Here is a 20,429-nt window from a genome sequence, read left to right on the forward strand (position 1 = left end):
TTATGCTGAACCAGAACCTGCAAAACCAGGCGGCGAGGAGTAGGCTACAGCAGCGTGGCGGTGAGAGTGATGAGGACATGGACATGGAATTCTATCAAACCGCGGGCCCCAGTGCTTTGGAGATCTTGCTATTAATGGGGCAGGTTATAGCCATGGAACGCCGATTCTGGGCCCAGGAAACAAGCACAGACTGGTGGGACCGCATAGTGTTGCAGGTGTGGGACGATTACCAGTGGCTGCGAAACTTTCGCATGCATAAGGGCACTTTCTTGGAACTTTATGACTTGCTTTCCCCTGCCCTGAAGCACCAGAATACCAAGATGAGAGCAGCCCTCACAGTTGAGAAGCGAGTGGCGATAGCCTTGTGGAAGCTTGCAATGCCAGACAGCTACCGGTCAGTCGGGAATCAATTTGGAGTGGGCAAATCTACTGTGGGGGCTGCTGTGATGCAAGTAGCCAAAGCAATCACTGAGCTGCTACTACAAAAGGTAGTGACTCTGGGAAATGTGCAGGTCATAGTGGATGGCTTTGCTGCAATGGGATTCCCTAACTGTGGTGGGGCGATAGATGGAACCCATATCCCTATCTTGGCACTGGAGCACCAGGATACCCAGTACATAAACCGCAAGGGGTACTTTTCAATGGTGCTGCAAGCACTTGTGGATCACAAGGGATGTTTCACCAACATCAACGTGGGCTGGCCGGGAAGGGTTCATGACGCTCACGTCTTCAGGAACACTAATCTGTTTAAATGGCTGCAGCAAGGGACTTACTTCCCGGACCAGAAAATAACCATTGGGGATGTTGAAATGCCTATAGTTGTCCTTGGGGACCCAGCCTACCCCTTAATGTCATGGCTCATGAAGCCATACACAGGCAGCCTGGACAGGAGGCAGGAGCTGTTCAACTACAGGCTGAGCAAGTGCAGAATGGTGGTAGAATGTGCATTTGGCCGTTTAAAAGGTCACTGGCGCTCATTACTGACTCGGTCAGACCTCAGGCAAACCAATATCCCCACTGTTATTGCTGCTTGCTGTGTGCTCCACAATCTCTGTGGGAGTAAGGGGGAGATCTTTATGGCGGGGTGGGAAGCTGAGGCAAATCGCCTGGCTGCTGATTATGGGCGATTAGAAGATCACACCAGGAAGTGCTGTGCATCAGAGAAGCTTTGAAAACCAGTTTCATGACTGGCCAGGCTACGCTGTGAAATTTCTGTCAACCCACCCCCTTGATTGACTCATTCCCTGTAAGCAAACCACCCTCCCCCTTAAATCACAGCTTGCTTTTAAAGGAAATAAAGTCACTATCGTTTAAAAATCATGTATTCTTTATTAATTGTTTATAAACATAGGGAGAGAACCGACCAGGGAACCTGGGTGAGGTTTGAGAGGAGGATAGGAGGGAAGTAAAAGGCCACTGAAAAAATTCAATATAATGACAGCCTTTTGGTTGGGCTGTTCACTAGGGTGGAGTGGGAGGCTGCACGGAGCCTCCCCTCCCACATTCTTACACGTCTGGGTGAGGAGGATATGGAACATGGTGAGGGGGGAGGGAGGTTATACAGCGGCTGCAGCGGCAGTCTGGTATCCTGCTGCCGTTCCTGAAGCTCCACTAGATGCCGGAGCATGTCCGTTTGATCATGCAGCAGCCCCAGCGTTGCAGCCTGCCACCTCTCATCTCGAGCGTCCCTCATGACCTCACGTTCACTGGCATCTTTCCTGTATTTAGATACCGTGTCTTTCCACTCATTCAAATGAGCTCTTTCATTGCGGGTGCATTCCATTATTTCTGAGAACATCTCGTCTCACGTCCTCTTTCTCCGCCGCCTTATCTGAGATAGCCTTCGGGATGGAGGAGGGAGGCTTGAAAAATTTGCTGCTGCTGGAGGGAGGGATGAAAAAAAGGAGAGAAGTTTTTAAAATGATACATTTTACAGAACAATGCTATACTCTTTCATGGTGAACAACACTATTCACATTACATAGCACATGTGATTTCAGTACAAGGTCACATTTTCCATCTTAATATTGAGTGCCTGTGGCTTTGGTGTTAGAGATCACAGACGCAGGTCCGGGCAACAGAATTCGGCTTGCATGCGGCCATGGTAAGCCATTGTCTTTCGGCTTCTGCGCCCTCCTTTCCCACATACCAAGCAAAGCCCGTTGACTGCTGTGGTTTTCCTGTTAACCTTCAGCAGCAGAAAACAAACTAACCCCCCCTCTCCCCCATCCAATTCTCTGGGACGATCGCTTTATCCCTCCCCCCACCGCGTGGCTGGTATCAGGGAAGATCCCTGCAAAAACCAAACTAACCCACTGCCCCCCCATGCCATGAATTATCTAGGATGATCGCTGTACCCCCTCCCCCCACCACGTGGCTGGTATCAGGGAAGATCCCTGCTAGCCAAACGCGAAAAGCTCAGGGCCAATTCTCTGCCCCCCTCCCACTCCCCCGGCGCTTGGCTAACTGCAGGGAAGGATTTCTTTTCAGCCACAGGCAAACAGCCCAGTAGGAACGGCCACCTCTGTCCCCTTAATTCAATTCACGTATTTCAACCAGGTTACCATGAGCAATATCACTCTCCTGAGGATTACACAGCAAGATAAAGAACAGATGTTGCTTGAATGCCAGCAAACACCAGGAACCTTACGCTGGCAGGCTTTGTCATGCAATGATACCAGATTACTTGCTACTAGCATGGCGTGGTCAAGTGTCCTACCACGGAGGACGGAATAAGGCTGCACTGCCCAGAAACTTTGTGGCAAGGCTTTTGGAGTACCTCCAGGAGAGCTTCATGGAGATGTCCCTGGAGGATTTCCGCACCATCCCCAGACACGTTAACAGACTTTTCCAGTAGCTGTACTGGCTGAGAATGCATCCCAAGTCCTCAGGGCAAAGTAATCATTAAAAAACGCTTGCTTTTAAAACAAGTTTTATATTTTAAAAGGTAAATTCACCTGAGGTCCCTTCCATTGGGTCATGGTCTTGGATACTGGCTTGGGAGGGTTGGGGGGGTACTTCAGTCAGGCTGAGAAAAAGATCCTGGCTGTTGGGGAGAATGGAGTGCTGTGTGCTCTTCACAAGCTCGTCTTCCTCCTCCTCCTCTTCCCCATCCGCAGAATCCTCAGGTGTAGCAGATGAGATTACCCCCACCTCAGAATCCACGGTCAGAGGTGGGGTAATGGTGGCGGCCCCCCCTAGAACTGCATGCAGCTTGGAGTAGAAGCGGCATGTCCACGGCTCTGACCCGGAGTGACCGTTTGCCTCCTTTGTTTTTTGATAGGCTTGTCTGAGCTCCTTGACTTTCACGTGGCACTGATCTGAGTTCCTGTTGTGGCCTCTCTCCATCATGCCCTTGGAGATTTTTTCAAAAGTTTTGGCATTTCATCTTTTCGAACGAAGTTCTGCTAGCACTGAATCCTCTCCCCATATAGCGATCAGATCCAGTACCTCCCATACGGTCCATGCTGGTGCTCTTTTTTGATTATCGGCCTGCATGGTTACCTGTGCTGATGAGCTATCTGTGGTCACCTATGATCTCCACGCTGGGCAAACAGGAAATAAAATTCAAATGTTCGCAGGGCTTTTCCTGTCTACCTGGCCAGCGCATCCGAGTTCAGATTGCTGTCCAGAGTGGTCACAATGGTGCACTGTCGGATAGCTCCCGGAGGCCAATACCATCGATTGTGGCCACACTAACCCTAATTCGAAATGACAATATCGATTTTGGCGCTACTCCACTCGTTGGGGTGGAGTACAGAAATCGATTTTATTTCGAAATAAATGGCTTCGTTGTGTGGATGGGTGCAGGGTTAATTCAATTTAACGCTGCTAAATCCGAATTAAAGTCATAGTGTAGACCAGGCCTAAGGCAGAAAAACAGGCTCAGGCAGTGAGAAGATGAAATTCTAGAATGCAGGGGGTCAGAGCACTCTAGTTTTGATGGATGTTATTGATTCCAATTATACATAGTCTATCTATCCTAAGAACAGGCATCTTAAAGTGAAAGAAAATAAAATATTAGCAGTTGAGTTAATGTAAATTCAGAGCACTCTAGGAAATTCATACATTTGTTTGCTTGTATGCTACCTATAAGCTACCTACTGTTAATAACTTGTGCCTTTGAGGTTATCGATACAACCTGAGACTTTCTTGCATATCGAGGAAAAAAATTACCTTTCCAGAGATATATGACATATACTTCTGTTTCTGATTTAACAGGGAAAAATCAAGTTTGAAAATGTCATTCAGATGGCTCTTGTTCTTTAATTCCCACTCTCCATTCCTTACGATTATAGTGCTATGGGGCGCGTTAGCCTTTCAAAAGACATCTCTTCTTAACAGAAATTACTCAAATATCTGTAAAGCTTTTAAAAATAGGAATAGAGGGCCAGATTCTAAGCAAACTGTACACATAAATTGGCAGGGCTTCACTGAAATCAGTGGAATTTTATCATTTTACATTGGTTGAGGATCTGGCCCATGCTATTTACTTATTGATGCTGTTTGACATTTAATAATCAAGTATGTTATGGTAGTGTCTAAGGACCAACCAAGAACAGGGCCCCATTGTGGTAGGCACATTGTACCAACACACAGTAGTAGGGCAGAGAAAGTCCAGTCAGAACTGTAGGAAGTTCTCTGAATGGTCAAAGGTCCCTGCTGTGGCTGGTCTGCTCCAGCTGGCTCCTCTCTGCAGTTTTTCTTCAATGCAATAGGCAGAGAGGAGGCACCCCCAGGGTCCCAGTTTCCCCCATGTGCATGCGGGCAGCTTTTCAGCACAATTCTGGATCCAGAAGGGAGGGGTGACCCCTGTTGCACCCCATTTTATCCCATCCCGCTCAACACAGCAGTCCCTGCTTTAGTAGCTTCTGTAGCTGCTCTAACTGGAGTCTGGCTGATTTCTCTGCAATTTTTCTGCAAGGCCATATGGTGGTGGGGGATAAGGTGAGACACCACCTGAATCCAGTATATATTTTTGTCAGACCAGAGACCATATATGGGCAGAGGCAGATGTTCATTGAGTGACCTTGTGTAGTATATGAAGGCCCAAAACTGATTCCAAGAGGGGATTGTTATTCCGGTACAGGTTCACCTAGGGTTGCCAGATGTCTGGTTCGAAAAGGTACCCTGGCTGCTCTGGTCAGTGCTGCTGACCGGGTCATTAAAAGTCCAGTTGGCAGGGCTGTCAGGCTCCCTACTTGGCTCTGCCCAGCTCCCGGAAGTGGTGACATGTCCCTGTGGCTCTGAGGCACAGGGGCGGCCAAGGGGAATACGTGCGCTGCTCCCACCTGTGCACCGGCTCCTGACCTCCCATTGGCCAGGAACTGCAGCCAATGGGAGCTGTGGGGGCAGTGCCTGTGGGTGGAGGCAGTGTGCACTGCGCAAAACCACCTGTCTGCCCCTCTGTCTAGGAACCGAAGGAATGTTGCCACTTCCGGGGAGCCCCCTGAGGTAAGTGCCGCCTGGAGCCCTCATCCTCTCCTGCACACCAACTCCCTGCCCCAGCATGGAGTGCTCTCCTGCACCCAAACTCCCTCCTGGAGCCTGCATCCCCTCCCACACCCCAACCCCCTGCCCCAGCCCTGAGTCCCCTCCAGCACCCAAACTCCTTCTTGGAGCCTACACCCCCTCCCAATCCTCTGCCCCAACCCTGAGCCCCCTCTCACACCCAACCTCCCTCCTGAAGCCTATATCCCACATGCCCTCCAACACCCTTGCCCCAGCCCTGAGCCTCCCCACACCATGAACTCCTCATTTCTGGCCCCACCCCAGAATCCACACTCCCAGCCCAGGGCCCATACCCCCTCCTGCACCCCAACCTCTGCCTCAGCCTGGAGCCCCCTCCTACACTCCAAACTCCTCATCTCCACCTCTCAGCCCAGATCCCCCTCCTGCACCCCAACCCCATCATCCCCAGCCCCACCCCACAGCCTGCACTCCAACCCCCTGCCCCAGCCCAGAGCCACCTCCTGCACCCTGATCCCCTCATTTCGGGCCCCACCCTGGAGCCCACACCCCCAGCTGGAGCCCTCACCCCCTCCTGCACCCCAACCCCCTGCCCTAGCCTGGTGAAAATGAGTGAGTGAATGAGAGTGGGGGAGATTGAGCAACAGAGGGAGGGGTGATGGAGTGAGCATGGGGTGGGGCCTCGGAGAAGGCATGGGGCAGGGTGGGGCCTCAGAAAAGGGGTGAGGCAGGGCAGGGGTGTTTGGTTTTGTGTGATCAGAAAGTTGGCAACCCTAGGTTCACCACCTAGACGACTAATCAGCCTCCATCTTGGCAAAATTACCTCACTCCCCACCATCCTCCTCAGCCCCTTGGAGCATGCTCAGTACAGCCTTAGGGCTTCTAATAGTAAATAGCTAATCTCACATTGGGCACTAGGTGGCAATAACATAATGAAAATACTTGCAACAATACACACCTCCCCATTAGTAATAACTTAAATCATTAACATAATAACAAAAACAAAACAACAACCCCATCCTAACTAAGAGGTTGGGGTAGACTTTCCTGATCCTCAGGCCATTATAAGGGATTATTCTGGCCCCTCAAGCATAATTGCCTTACTACTATAAGCCTACAGTCTGTCTCCAGGTTTGGGAGATCTTCTGGAACAGTGCAGTGGAGATACTGTGGTCCTTGATCAGCAACGAGTGCAGAAGGGATTTCTGATAATAAAACCATTTCTGCAGGCTTAACTTTCAAGTCTGCTGTATTGGTTGGTATGGGGTCCTCAGCAATCTCACTATTTCCAGATGTAGCAACTGGATTGTCTAATTGTTGGGATATGTATACATATATATCCATGCAATATGTTATAGGCCATCAAGGCCTAGTGTGGATGGAGTATGCTTGACATAAGTACGTGGTTGCGTGTTGGCAACTGAAGTGAGAACTTAAGATTTCAAGTGGTCAAGAACTATTTGTACAAAACAACTTTATGTCCCTGGGAAATATATAAAAAATCAGCAGATAAGGAAATAACACCAGCTGGACTGCTATAAAAATGTATAAGAATTGGAGGAAATGGCATGCCTTGGATCATGGTGTCCTGCCATGGAACTGCCTCCTTGGAGTTGTGGGTGAAAGGCCCAGACAACAGAGACAAAAGACTAATGATGCCATGAAGTGGATTATAAATGGAGGCTTCACACATTTGCAATTTGGAGTCTTTCAACAACCCAGAGCCCTGTTTGGATATAGATGTGGTCTTTCTACCGGCTCCCCACACCTGATCTGATCCGACTGAACCTCAACTGGCCACCGGGACTTCATTCTGATCTGCAGACTCTGGCGTAATATGTTTGGGATACGAATGTGGAGTGAATTAGGTTTTATTTTGTAAGCAATAAAGAGTACTTAGAATATTATGTACCAACACTGTGTCTGGTATCCATCCTGTGAGGGAGGCCCTCTAAAATGCCTCTAACACCTGATTGTGATGTCTACGACTATGCTTGCCATCTGGTAAATCAATCACCCAAGAAAGTGGTACCTCCTGTGCTATGATGCAACCTGATAACCAGCAAGGGCCATTGCAAAAATTAAGAGCATATGCTTCATTACCTGCACCTAATGTTCTTGGTAATGCTAGTACATTGTAATATAACTTTTGTGCTGCCTGCTTTTCCCTCACCTTAGCAGTTTCATTAGGATGTAGAGAGTTCTTAGTTTCCTTCTCATTAAGAGTTCTGCAGGTGACTTTCTAGTGTGGGTCATGCGATACTGGAAAAGAAGTCCAGCCAGTTTGGCTTCTATGCTAGCATATGCCATCTTCTTCATTTTCTCTTTTAAGATTTGCACAGACTGCTCCACTAGGCCATTTGAAGAAGGGTGGTCTAGTGCAGTTCTAATGTGTCTGATGCTGGCTTTTTTTCATAATTTCCTGAAACACACCACCAGTGAACTGGGACCATTGTCACTCACCACTGTCTCAGGCAATCCAAGAATGGAAAAGGTAAGTCCAAGTTAATCAATTTTAGCCGTGGCTGTAGAGGAGGGCATTATGTGTGTCTCAGTCCATTTTGAATGAGCATCAATTATTTTTAAAAACATTTTCCCCATAAGAGGACCAACCCAATCTACATGAAGCCTCGTTCAGGGTTGCTGAGGGCATTCCCATGGGTTCAAAAGAACTTTTGGTGGAGCATCATGGCTAGATTGGCAAACCAAACAATGTTGCACAACAGCCTGGATTTCCTGATCCATTCCTAGCCACCACGCATCACTGTGTGTGAGCCCCTTCATGCACACAAGACCAGGATGTGTTTTATGTAATAGCGTTAGCACCACTGGTCTACTTACCGGAGGTATGATCACCAAACACCCATCCTGTACACTTAGAGACTTCTTTTGGGAGTAGCAAGGTTGGAATTCTGTACTTACCCTCTCTGTCTAGCCATTTGTAACCATTCTCTGCATGTGAGACAATAATGGGTCTCTCTCTGTCTCTCTTTTTATCTGTGCTGTGTTGGTTGGAGAAATGGATCGTAGTTCAATAAGAAGGATGGTTTCTGTAGACTGAGGTACCTTGTGTGGGGGCTATCTGGTAAATGCTACTTAGAGCATTCACATTACCCAATGCTTTTCCAGGTTTATAATCAAATTTGTAGCCATGAGCTGATAAGGTGAAAGCCTTATCTATGATTCTATGATTCACTCAGAGACCTCAGCTGCCGGCTTCTCTTCCTTTTCTGAAATATGGGGAGCCTCCTTCTTGTGATCCACACTTTCCCTTCCATGTGTCTGTTTTTAACAGCATGTTTTTGTAGGATGACCTTGCATCCAGCAAACCCAGCTCTCCATATCTCTGTATGAGCAGGAGATATGGTCATGTTTCTCCCCACATTTAAAGCAGGTTCTTAAGGGGATACCTCTGTTTATTTAAAGATTCATTTCCTTTGTGTGGAATGTTGGATAATTTGTGCCTGGCTTTTTAGCTATCGACGTGCCGCATAGCACTTCTCTGTAAATCCAAAGCATGCTGTGCAGCCAGTGGCGTAGCCAGCTTTTAAGAGGAGGGGGAGCAAACCTAAAAAAGGCACCCCCCCTTGACTCCTCCTCCGGCTGCACAGCTGACCGTCCCTCCCCCCGCTCCCGCGGCCACTATGCTGCACCCCCCCCGCTCCTCGGGCCACGTGCCCGCTGCCGCCCCATGGCTGCCGGCCGCGCTGTGGGCGGCCAGCCTGCGCCCCCTCCTTGCTCCTCCGGCCGGCGGCCACCTTTGGAAAGGCGCCGCTTTTGGGCAAAGCGGCTGCTTCCCCTGCACCCCGCTAGCTACGCTACTGTGTGCAGCTACTTCCATGTCTTGTGCTGTTTCCAGAGCTTTTTTAAAATCTAAGGTGGATTCCGTCAACAAACATCTCTGTATTCTTTCATCGCTGATACATTAAATGCTGTGATTTGGGATAGACTTGTCTGTGGTATCTCCAAACCCATAGTGCTCTGATAAACGATGCAGTTCTGCTACAAAATCTGACACAGACATTCCAGGTTGGCAGGAAAAACTATTAAATTTACCACACTGAACAATCTCTGATGGGGTTATGATGGTATGACATCTTTAACCAGCTCCTCAATGGATTTGGCTCCGGGCTGTTCCAGTGCCACCAAACTTCTAAGTAAATTATATGTTTTTGCTCCACAAATTCTCAATAAAATGGTATGTTTCTTGTCATCTTCTGTAGCATTTACAGTGAAGAGTCTCTCTCTACGTGCTGAATCCCATTCTCCTGCTCTACAACATACTTTTTCATCTTTCCATATGCAGGCATTTTTCTTTGCAATAAAAAAGGTTACTTTCTAACACAGTGTGTAGAAATTGCTGCTGGTGGTTTTCAGTTTCTTTGTCACCAGTGTAGTATATGGAGACCCAAAACAGGTTTGAACTGAAATAGATCTTTTATTCTGGTACACCTAGACAACTACTGAACCTCCTTGGAAAAACCTCTCACGCCCATATGCTCCCCCAACAACCAGCAGGAGCATGTTCTATACAACCTTAGGGCTTCTAACAGTAAATAGCTATTCTTACATTGGCCACCAGGTGGCAATACGTATAACAAAAATACCTACACCATTACCCCTTAATACTAGCACTGACATTACTGCAGCAGGGCCTTATGCATATGCTGCACTCCTCAGTGAGTTCTTATCTCAAGGGAAATCTTGGGATGTCAAATTGAATGAATTTCTATTTACATTCTCAGCACTTGCCTGTAGCAAGGGCCTTCATGTAGCTTCTTCAACACTTGGAAGCTTCTGTCTTGAGCCAGAAGGAAACACAAATGCAGCTTCTGCCTTTACTGAAGCTTAGCATCTTGAGGCAGGATTGAGCCGCTTCTGTAAAGCATCACAGCAGAGGCATGTGGGTAACTTTGAGGTCAGCAGAATTCAGTGATCAGAAGTGGATATCTGTTCCACGCGACAGGGCCGCCCAGAGGATTCAGGGGGCCCTGGGGCAAAGCAATTTCGGGGGCCCCTTCCATAAAAAAATTGCAATACTATAGAATACTGTATTCTCGTTGCCCCACTTGCCCCCCTCCCTCCTCTGGGTGGCCCTGCCACTCGAAGCTACATCTCCTGTTTAGCTTTGAATGAAGGGAGTGTTATATGTAGTTAACGCATTGTTGACAGGACAGAATTTTTGACTCCTAACAGTTGATACAGAATATATTAGAGCTATAGAAATAATAAAGCTGAATGCTTTTGTTTCAACATAAAACAGCAGAGATTTATTCTTTGTTTCCTACTGGAATGGCACTAAAACAGTGTTGATGATAGTGAGGACCACCACTAGTGTGAACTCCCTATTCTAATGCAAGACTTCTAGGCTCCTTAAACTGCATTCTATAAGAAGCTTCAAAGGCTAAATAATTCTGCATTGGTTCTATGGAAGCTAGGTGCATGCCTCTGAGGTCAACATTTGGCCCCAAGTGATTCTCTTACAGCAAATTTTAATCTCCAGTAGTATCAATGCAAAAAATATTGAGCAGTAGCTTAGTAGGCATGTGGCATTTCCTAGCTGAGTGGAATAGATTCTCCAGCTGAAACCAATAAAATCCAATTCAGGAGGAATTCTTCAGAAAATCAGTTGTGAAACTGACAGTGCTGAAGTGCTCTCACAATTCTTGCAGCTGTGGAGTCCTTAAAGGCAACGGAGTTCCAGGAAAAATGACAATGGTTCCGGAAACTCTCCCATGACTGCCTCTGGGCAAACATTCAGAATAGCTCATTTACTCAGTGATGTTAATTCATTAATCATTACGGATACTTTTCTTCAGTTTCCTTTTGAAGTTGGCCACAACTTTTTCTTTTTCCTTCAGATGAAATGTGGTCAATTATATCCATATATAGACTTAACATGGGGGCAGGTTCTCCTTTCTGACAGACTATTTACTTTCTTTGTCATACCAAACTTCTAGCTCTGTTTCCCAGTTTTCTATGCTGTCCAGAAAACATTGCAAGTGTTCATGTTTTATTATGTTAAAACTTTGCTTTCCTTTTTGCTTGATTCCATATATGTTAAGTGATCATTAATTTTCTTCTTGAAAGACACCTCCTCCTTTGCCTTTACTTTTCAGCAATATGAACTGCTGTAGTTTCCCTTAACAGAAAGTCACTAATGTTGCAAGGGCTCCCATCCATTCACACAGGAATGAAGTGAGTCTGCTTAAATTACACTGGTGATGGCTTTACCCATCCCTCCTCCTTCCCCCCCAGCCAACTCATAGCTGATCTCAAAGGACCCTTCTGAGCAGGCCTAGTCCTGCCTGGCTCCTCTTCTCTGGTTTCTTCAGGGCTTGGCCCCTCCATAACTAGGCTAGATTAAAAATAGCTTTCCACAGCCCAGCGTCTCCCAGAATTCTGGATGTCTTGGCTGCTCATCTCCTTTCTCTGCAGCTCATGGAAGCAGATCAGCAGCTTGGCGCTGGGCTCACTGGCCATGCCGCCTTAGGGCCCTTACAGGTATGGCAAAGCAAAGAATGCTGGGTCCAATCCAAGCTGTTCTCTATGTGTTATGCAGCCTTTCCAGGCTCAGCAGATGGTGAGTTGTGCCCAGCTGGCCCCCAGCCTTCTTCTGTCCCTAACGCTGTGAGGTCCCAGGGCTATGAGTCAGATAGGCAGGTGGGGTCCCCTACCCACCAAGACAGCTGGGATTCCAATGGGGGGAAAATGGACCAGGAACCCTAGTGCAGAGAAGAGAGAGGTTCCAAAAGCTAGGAAGACCCTGACCACTTGACTCAGCAGATCCCAGGGGACCCCCTGTACAACAAAGAGGGGATGTTTGCAGGGTCAACACTCCCCTCCCTGAATCCTGCCAGTCTTAAAGTGGGTCCTGAGTGCTCTGGGGAAAAAAGCAGGGCTTCTAATCAGCCCCCCCTCCCAGGCCAACCAGGAAAGCTCTGACAATGGGTTCCCCACCCACTTCCCAGAGGGAATGGGACTGAATGGGAAGGATTCTGAGACAGATTTCTCAAGAGGACTCTGGGCAAGGAGGGCAAGCTGCAAAAGGCCTCACTGAAGCCGCAGCAAAGCTTTTATGCTCCTAAAGTGCACTAAAAAGATGTAAAAAAACTAAAAAGGCTAAAAAGAGGGGGGAAGGGGAATCACAAAATACACAGGAGATATGAGTCCTCTGACTCCTCTTCCATTCCAGGAAGGTGAGCTGTCCGGCTCTGAACCCTGAGCAGGCGCTGGTGAGCATGCCTCAGAGTAAACAAGAGTTACCTCAGGCTTGATAACATTCAAGAACCAAAGGGCTCTATTGCTGAGACACCAAATATTGACATTGCTGTAACATCAGATATATCTATTCCCTCAGAAGGGGAGTTATACCCTGTGGAGGCCACTCTAAAAATGGGTTTTGAGTTTCTTCTGCCAACCTCTGAGCGTCCCTAACAGCTACCTGTTTTGCAGGAGTATCTCTTTCCTGGCTGGAAGATCTCAAAGCCCTCAAGGACAGAGATCACCCTGACTTTGGCTCCACTTTAAAGGAAAACTCCCTAGCAACAGTGTTTGTAGCTGATGATGGATGCAATGAGGTTCTCAGCCTGAGCCATGGCTTCCAGCTCAGTAGCCAAGTGCCACCTATGGCTGTAACCCTGGAAGGCGGATAGTCTAAGCAGGTCCTAAGGTTGGACAAGTTTACAGCCTCCACTTGTTTTGGAGAAAAGTTGGATAAGGTGGTGGCTGACAATGCAGCAAAATCCAAACAGTCTCTCCCTTCCCCAGTAAGAGAGGATATAGACGGGCCTTCAGATAGATGGATTCCTGTTGCTCCTTGTCATCGCATAGGTACCAGCGAAGAAACAACAGATTCCACAGGAAAAATTGTGGAGAGTATTGACTCTAAAAGCATACTCCTCTCTCTGGTCCAGATTCAACAACTGGTGCCAAGAACACAATGCAAATCCCAGAAATCCAGGAAATCCAACCATTCTAGACTTTCTCCAAGAAGACATAGACAGAGCCCGTTGAGCCTCTGACTTCAGTGTCAACAAATTATTTTTCCATTAAGACTTGTTTCTTAGTAGCCATTGCATCTGTCAGGCAACTGCCAGAGCTGGCAACCTTATCTATACAGGAGTCTTACTGCATGTTACATGAGGACAAGGTGGTGCTCAAGATACCAGAATGCTTTATTCTTATGGTAAATTTCTCCTTCCATGCTTCTCTCATTCTGTGCTTCCTTCATTCTGTCCAAAACCATAACATCCAACTGAAAAGGCATGGCTTTTTGATGTCAGAAGAGCATTTAAAGTCTATTTCAAGCATACAGAATACCCAAGAAGATCGGGCTCCCTATTCTTGTCCTTCTACCTGATATGCAAGGGGCTCAGAGCTTCTAAGTCCTCTATTGCTAGGTGGATTAGACTAGGTCAGTGGTTCCCAAACTTGGTTTGCGGCTTGTTCATGGTAAGCCCCTGGAGGGCCACGAGATGCTTTGTTTACCTGGAGTGTCCACAGGTATGGGACAGTCAAGGGACTGGGGAGAAGGGGTGGTTGGATGGGACAGAGGTCCTGGGGGCAGTCAGGAAGGAGAAGGGAGGTTGGATGGGCTAGCGAGGGGCAGTCAGGGGTGGGGTTCCTGGGGCAGTCAGGGGACAGGGAGCAAGGCAGGGGTGGATGGGGCAGGGGTCCTGGGGGGGGCCATCAGGGAACAGGGGGAGCCATCAGGGAGCAAGAAGCGGGGGGGGGGGGGGGGGTCAGATAGGAAGCGGGGGCTGGGCCACACCTGGCTGTTTGAGGAGGCACAACCTCCCCTAACCGGCCCTCCCTACAATTTCGGAAACCCGATGAGGTCTTCAGGCAAAAATATTTGCGTGACCCTGGACTAGATGATCCCCTGAGGTTTCTTCCAACCCTAATCTATTATTCTGTTATTTTGTTATCTCTGGAATAGTTGTGAATAATGATGTTATGTAAGTTTTACAGTTTGGGAATAGCTTATCTGACAGCAAGCTGGAGCAGAGAAGGTGTGGCCAGACAGCGCGGTGCCAAAATGCAGACCAGCTTCTTTGAGCTGCAGAGAGAGGAGAGATATCCAGATTTTTGCAGCACCATTGAAAAGTACCCCTTTGTACCTCAATGGTGCTGCAAAAATTCTTACTGATAATTTCCTTTCTGCTAGCAGCCCAGATATCCAGAATTGTGGGAGATGCTGCTAGCAGAAAGGAAATTATCAGTAAGAATTTTTTTGTTCCTTTATTGTACTTTTCTTTGTCTAGACCTTTCCAGTCTAACTGATCACTTTACTGCTCACTAATTTTTGTCTTGGTCCCTATTTTGAGGGCAGGGAGGAATAGAAGATTTATGCTCGCTCTATCTCACAAATTCAGATCTTACTCCTTCTGTGGAGACACAAGCGGAACAAAAGAACAGTGGGCCTGTGTCTAGGTAAAACTGTTTCATTCCCAAGTAGCTATTCTAAACGGTTTATTTATGGTGTTCAGGGGAAATCTGACTTTAAGTAGATGTTTCCCTTCTTGGAGACCATTGCTCCAAGTGAAGAACCAGCCTGTCTCAAAGAACCAGACTTCTCTCAAAGCACAGGCCCTGGCAATTTGGACATCATGGTGGTAATGGGGCAGGTTCCTGCCATGGAACGCCGATTCTGGGCCCGGGAAACAAGCACAGACTAGTGGGATCGCAGGTCTGGGATGATTCCCAGTGGCTGTGAAACTTTCATATGCGTAAGGGCACTTTCATGGAACTTTGTGACTTGCTTTCCCCTGCCTTGAAGCTCAAGAATACCAAGATGAGAGCAGCCCTCACAGTTAAGAAGCGAGTGGTGATAGCCCTCTCGAAGCTTGCAACGCTAGATAGATGCCAGTCAGTCGGGAATCAATTTGGAGTGGGTAAATCTACTGTGGGGGCTGCTGTGATCCAAGTATAGGGTGACCAGACAGCAAATGTGAAAAATCGGGACGGGGGTGGGGGGTAATAGGAGCCTATATAAGAAAAAGACCCAAAAATTGGGACTGTCCCTATAAAATAGGGACATCTGGTCACCCTATCCAAGTAGCCAACGCAATCACTGAGCTGCTGCTATCAAGGGTAGTGATTCTGGGAAATGTGCAGGTCATAGTGGATGGCTTTGCTGCAATGGGGTTCCCTAACTGTGGTGGGGCGACAGACGGAACGCATATCCCTATCTTGGGACCGGACCACCTTGGCAGCCAGTACATAAACCGCAAGGGGTACTTTTCAATGGTGCTGCAAGCACTGGTGGATCACATAGGATGTTTCACTGACATCAATGTGGGATGGCCAGGAAAGGTGCATGACGCTCGCATCTTCAGGAACTCTCATCTGTTTGAACAGCTGCAGGAAGGAACTTACTTCCCAGACCAGAAAATAACCATTGGGGATATTGAACTGCCTATAGTTATCCTTGGGGACCCAGCCTACCCCTTAATGATATGGCTCATGAAGCCATACACAGGCACCCTGGACAGCAGTAAGGAGCAGTTCAACTATAGGCTGAGCAAGTGCAGAATGGTGGTAGAATGTGCATTGGGACATTTAAAAGCTCACTGGCGCAGTTTACTGACTAGGTTAGACCTCAGCGAAACCAATATTCCTATTGTTATTGCTGCTTGCTGTGTGCTCCACAATATCTGTGAGAGTAAGGGGGAGACGTTTATGGTGGGGTGGGAGGTTGAGGCAAATCGCCTGGCGGCTGATTATGCACAGCCAGACACCAGGGTGATTAGAAGACACAGCTGGGCGTCCTGCACATCAGAGAAGCTTTGAAAACCAGTTTCATAACTGGCCAGGCTATGGTGTGACAGTTCTGTTTGTTTCTCCTTGATGAAAACCTGCCCCCTTGGTTGACTGTACTTCCCTGTAAAGCCAACTGCCCTCCCCCCTTCGATCACTGCTTTCAGAGGCAATAAAGTCATTATTGTTTCAAAATCATGCATTCTTTATTAATTCAACTCACAAATAGGGGGAAAACTCGCAAAGTAGCTCGGGAGGGGTGGTTGAGGAGGGAAGCACCGGGTGGGGTGGTGGATGAGGGGAGGACAAGGCCACACTACAGTTCAAAACTTATTGAATGCCAGCCCTATGTTGCTTGGGCAATCCTCTGGGGTGGAGTGGCTGGGTGCCGCAGCTTCCCCCCCCCCCCGTGTTCGTGGGCATCTGGGTGAGGAGGATATGGAACCTGGGGAGGAGGGCAGGTGGTTATACAGGAGCTGCAGCAGTGGTCTGTGCTCCTACTGCCTTTCCTGCAGCTCCACCAGATGCCTGAGCATGTCAGTTTGCTCCACCATTAGCATTGCATCCTGCCTCCTTTCATCGTGCTCCTCCCTCCTCTCATCGCATTAATTTAATGCTTTCCTAGACTCTGCCATTGTTTGCCTCCACACATTCTGCTGAGCTCTTTTAGTGCGGGAGGACTGCATGAGCTCTGAGAATATGTCATCATGAATGCGTTTTTTTCGCCTTTTAATCTGCGCTAGCCTCTAGGATGAAGATGATAGGGGGAGCGTAGAAACATTTGCAGCTGTAGGAAGAAAAAAAGGGAGAGTAGTATTTAAAAAGGTACATTTTAGAGAACAAAGGGAAGACTATTTCACACTGAATCAAGTGATTCACATTACATAGTACATGTGGTTTTGGTACAAGGTCACATTTTGCCTCTTATATTGAATGCCTGCCGGTTTGGTGTGAGACATCACACACGCTTGGCTGGGCAACAGAATTCGGCTTGCAGGCAGCCATGGTAAGGCAAAAGGTTTGAGCTTCTTCAACCTTCATAACATGTGGGAATGGTTTCAAACAGCAGCGTGCTCCTTTTCCATACCAAACAAAGCCCTTTGGGTTGGCCATTTAAAAGGAGGGGCTGCATTTTTAGGGTGAATGTGCAGCCCACCCCCCACCCAATTCCCTGGGAGGATCACTTCACCCCCCTCCCGACCACCACCACCATCGCGTGGCTAGTTTCAGGGAATATCCCTGTTAGCCAAACGCGAACAACTCAGCATGAACGGGCCTCTCCCAACCATGTGGCTAACAGCGGGGATGATTTCTTTTCAGCCAAAGACAAATAGCCCAGCAGGAACGGGCATCTCTGAATGTCCCCTTAAACAAATTTCCCATATTTCAACCAGGTGACCATGAATGATATCACTTTCCTAAGGCTAACACAGAGAGATAAAGAACGGATGTTGCTTGAATGCCACCAAAGCCCAGGCCCATTCGCTGCAATGCTTTGTTTTGCAATGATTCCAGACTACTTGCTACTGGCTTGGCGTGGTAAAGTGTCCTACCATGAAGGACAGAATAAGGCTGCCCTCCCCAGAAACCTTCTGCAAAGGCTTTTAGAGTACCTCCAGGAGAGCTTCATGGAGATGTCCCTGGAGGATTTCCGCTCCGTCCCCTGACACGTTAACAGACTTTTCCAGTAGCTATACTGGCCGCAAATGTATCCCAAGTCTTCAGGGCAAATTAATCATTAAACACGCTTGCTTTTAAACCCTGTATTATATTTACAAAGGTACACTCACAAGAGGTGCCTTCTCTGGCTTCATGGTCCGGGAGCCCGCCTTGGGAGGGTTGGGAGGGTATTGGCTCCAGGGTGATGAACAATTCCTGGCTGCTGGGGAGAAGGGATTCTCCACTTGCCTGCTGTGCGCTATCCTCAACCTCCTCCTCCTCCTCCTCATCTTCCTCCTCCACAAAATCCTCATTCCTGTTGTGTGAGACTTCCCCCTTGCAGGTGTCCATGGACAGTGTGGGGTAGTGGTAGGGGCCACCCCTAGAACTGCATGCAGCTCATCATAGAAGCTGCATGTATGGGGCTCTGACCCAGAGCGACCGTTTGCCTCCTTTGTTTTTTGATAGGCTTGCCTGAGCTCCTTAATTTTCATGTGGCATGGCTGTGTGTCCCTGTTGTAGCCTCTGTTCTTCATGCCCTTGGAGATTTTGGCATATATGTTGTCATTTCGTCTTTTGGAACGGAGTTCTGACTGCACGGATTTGTCTCCCCATACAGCGATCAGATCCAGTACCTCCCGTTTGGTCCAGGCTGGAGCTCTTTTGCGATTCTGGGACTTCATGGTCACCTGTGCTGATGAGCTCTGCATGGTCACCTGTGCTGATCAGCTCACCACGCTGGCCAAACAGGAAATGAAATTCAAAAGTTCCTGGGACTTTTCCTGTTTACCTGGCCAGTTCATCTGAGTTGAAAGTGCTGTCCAAAGCGGTCACAATGGAGCACTCTGGGATCGCTCCCGGAGACCAATACTGTCGAATTGCGTCCACACTACCCCAAATTCGACCCAGCGAGGTCGATTTTAGCACTAAACCCCTCACTGGAGAGGAGTACAGAAATCAATTTTAAGAGCTCTTTAAGTCGACAAAACAGGCTTGGTCGTGTGGATGGGTGCAGGGTTAAATCGACCTAACGCTGCTAAATTCGACCTAAACTCATAGTGTAGACCAGTGCAAAGAGATAAGGATATGATCGGGGGAAATAGAGGAGGAGACTTTTATAGTCTCTTTGCCCCTTACATGCGACCAAGAAGCGTGTGGTTGTCAGGTAGGTTACCATCTACTGCGTGTTATCAACTGGTACTCTGATGCCACCTTGGGGCCCTGGTTTAGAGAAGCAATAATTAAAGTTGTACAAAAGGAGTCTGAGTTCCGAGAGTCTGTGTGCACCACATGTGAAAATCAGTTAGATCCTGAAGGAAAGGAGGTGTCCTGATTCGTGCCTGAGGGACTGGTGCTGGGGGGCACTGGCGCTGGCTGTTTAAGGATAAATGGAACCGTTGGTGATAAAGTTGATTGATTGCTACTAATAATGGTGTTGGAGTGATTTCTGGTTGTAGGAAGGGTCTCCATCCCAAGGCAAGGGGTGGGAGTTTGGATCTAACTACTAGGAGGGGAGGTCCCACCACAGGGCCATTTAAAAATGAGGCACTTTAATGGAGATAATCACAAGGGTTTGAATTACTTGTAGCTGTTGGATAAATTATACTTAACAGGAATTTCAAGAGAATGCATTTTCACGTATACTTTTAAAAGAAACTTAAACAAATACAAATATTTTAAATGCTTCAGATGACCAGCCCAAAGGGCCTTTGGTTACTATTTTTGGAGCTGCTTCTTCAGAAGAGGAGAAAGGTTGCTTGATTTTTGATCCATGTATGTGTATGCACTAAATTTTTGGTCACAATAGTGTTTGTAAGGAGTTACATATATTTAACCATCTCCGGATCTTTACTTTCATCAATAATTTCAATAAGTGTATACATAAAATTTCAATTTTTCTTTGACAACTTCTGCCTTATTTGCAATTTTTCTGCTTCAGAGATTCTAATGCACACAGCCATTTACAGGATGTGATAGAACTGGCAAAGCCAAATGTGCTAAAGTATATTTAGCTTCTGATTTATGTATGTTGAAGGGCTGAAATTTCTTGATAATTCTGTCAGTTAAGTTCTTAGATTTTTGAAACATTTGAGTTTTATAGGAGGGGGTTCTTTCTGCAAACCACCAATGTATCACTCTTAACACCCTGAGCATGGCTTCCTTAGTAATTCCTAGAATCTGGAATGGCTATTTTCCTTCAAATTTAAAGTTCTGTTTATCTTTCTTCTTGACACTTTTAGCTCAGTAAGGTTGAATTTGAAGAAGACAGGAAGCCATAAGTGGAAGTTTGCCATGGTGCATCTGTCTATTATCTTGCTGCACAGATGTTAATTATCCTGATGTAAATTTGAGAGAAGGACACTATATAAATATTTTCTAGACCCCACTCAGTTTCCTCTTTTAGTTAGGACTGAGAGTTTGAGACCCTCTGAATGGCATCTAGCCTCAAATGTAGGTGAGCATCTTGAGCAGAAGTTGGCCAAATTCAGCCTGTAATAGGCAGGTGCAACTACCTTAGACGTCTTTTGGCCTAATTGAGC

Source organism: Trachemys scripta, chromosome 3 (assembly GCF_013100865.1).
Source record: "Trachemys scripta elegans isolate TJP31775 chromosome 3, CAS_Tse_1.0, whole genome shotgun sequence".
Classification (NCBI taxonomy): Eukaryota; Metazoa; Chordata; order Testudines; family Emydidae; genus Trachemys; species Trachemys scripta.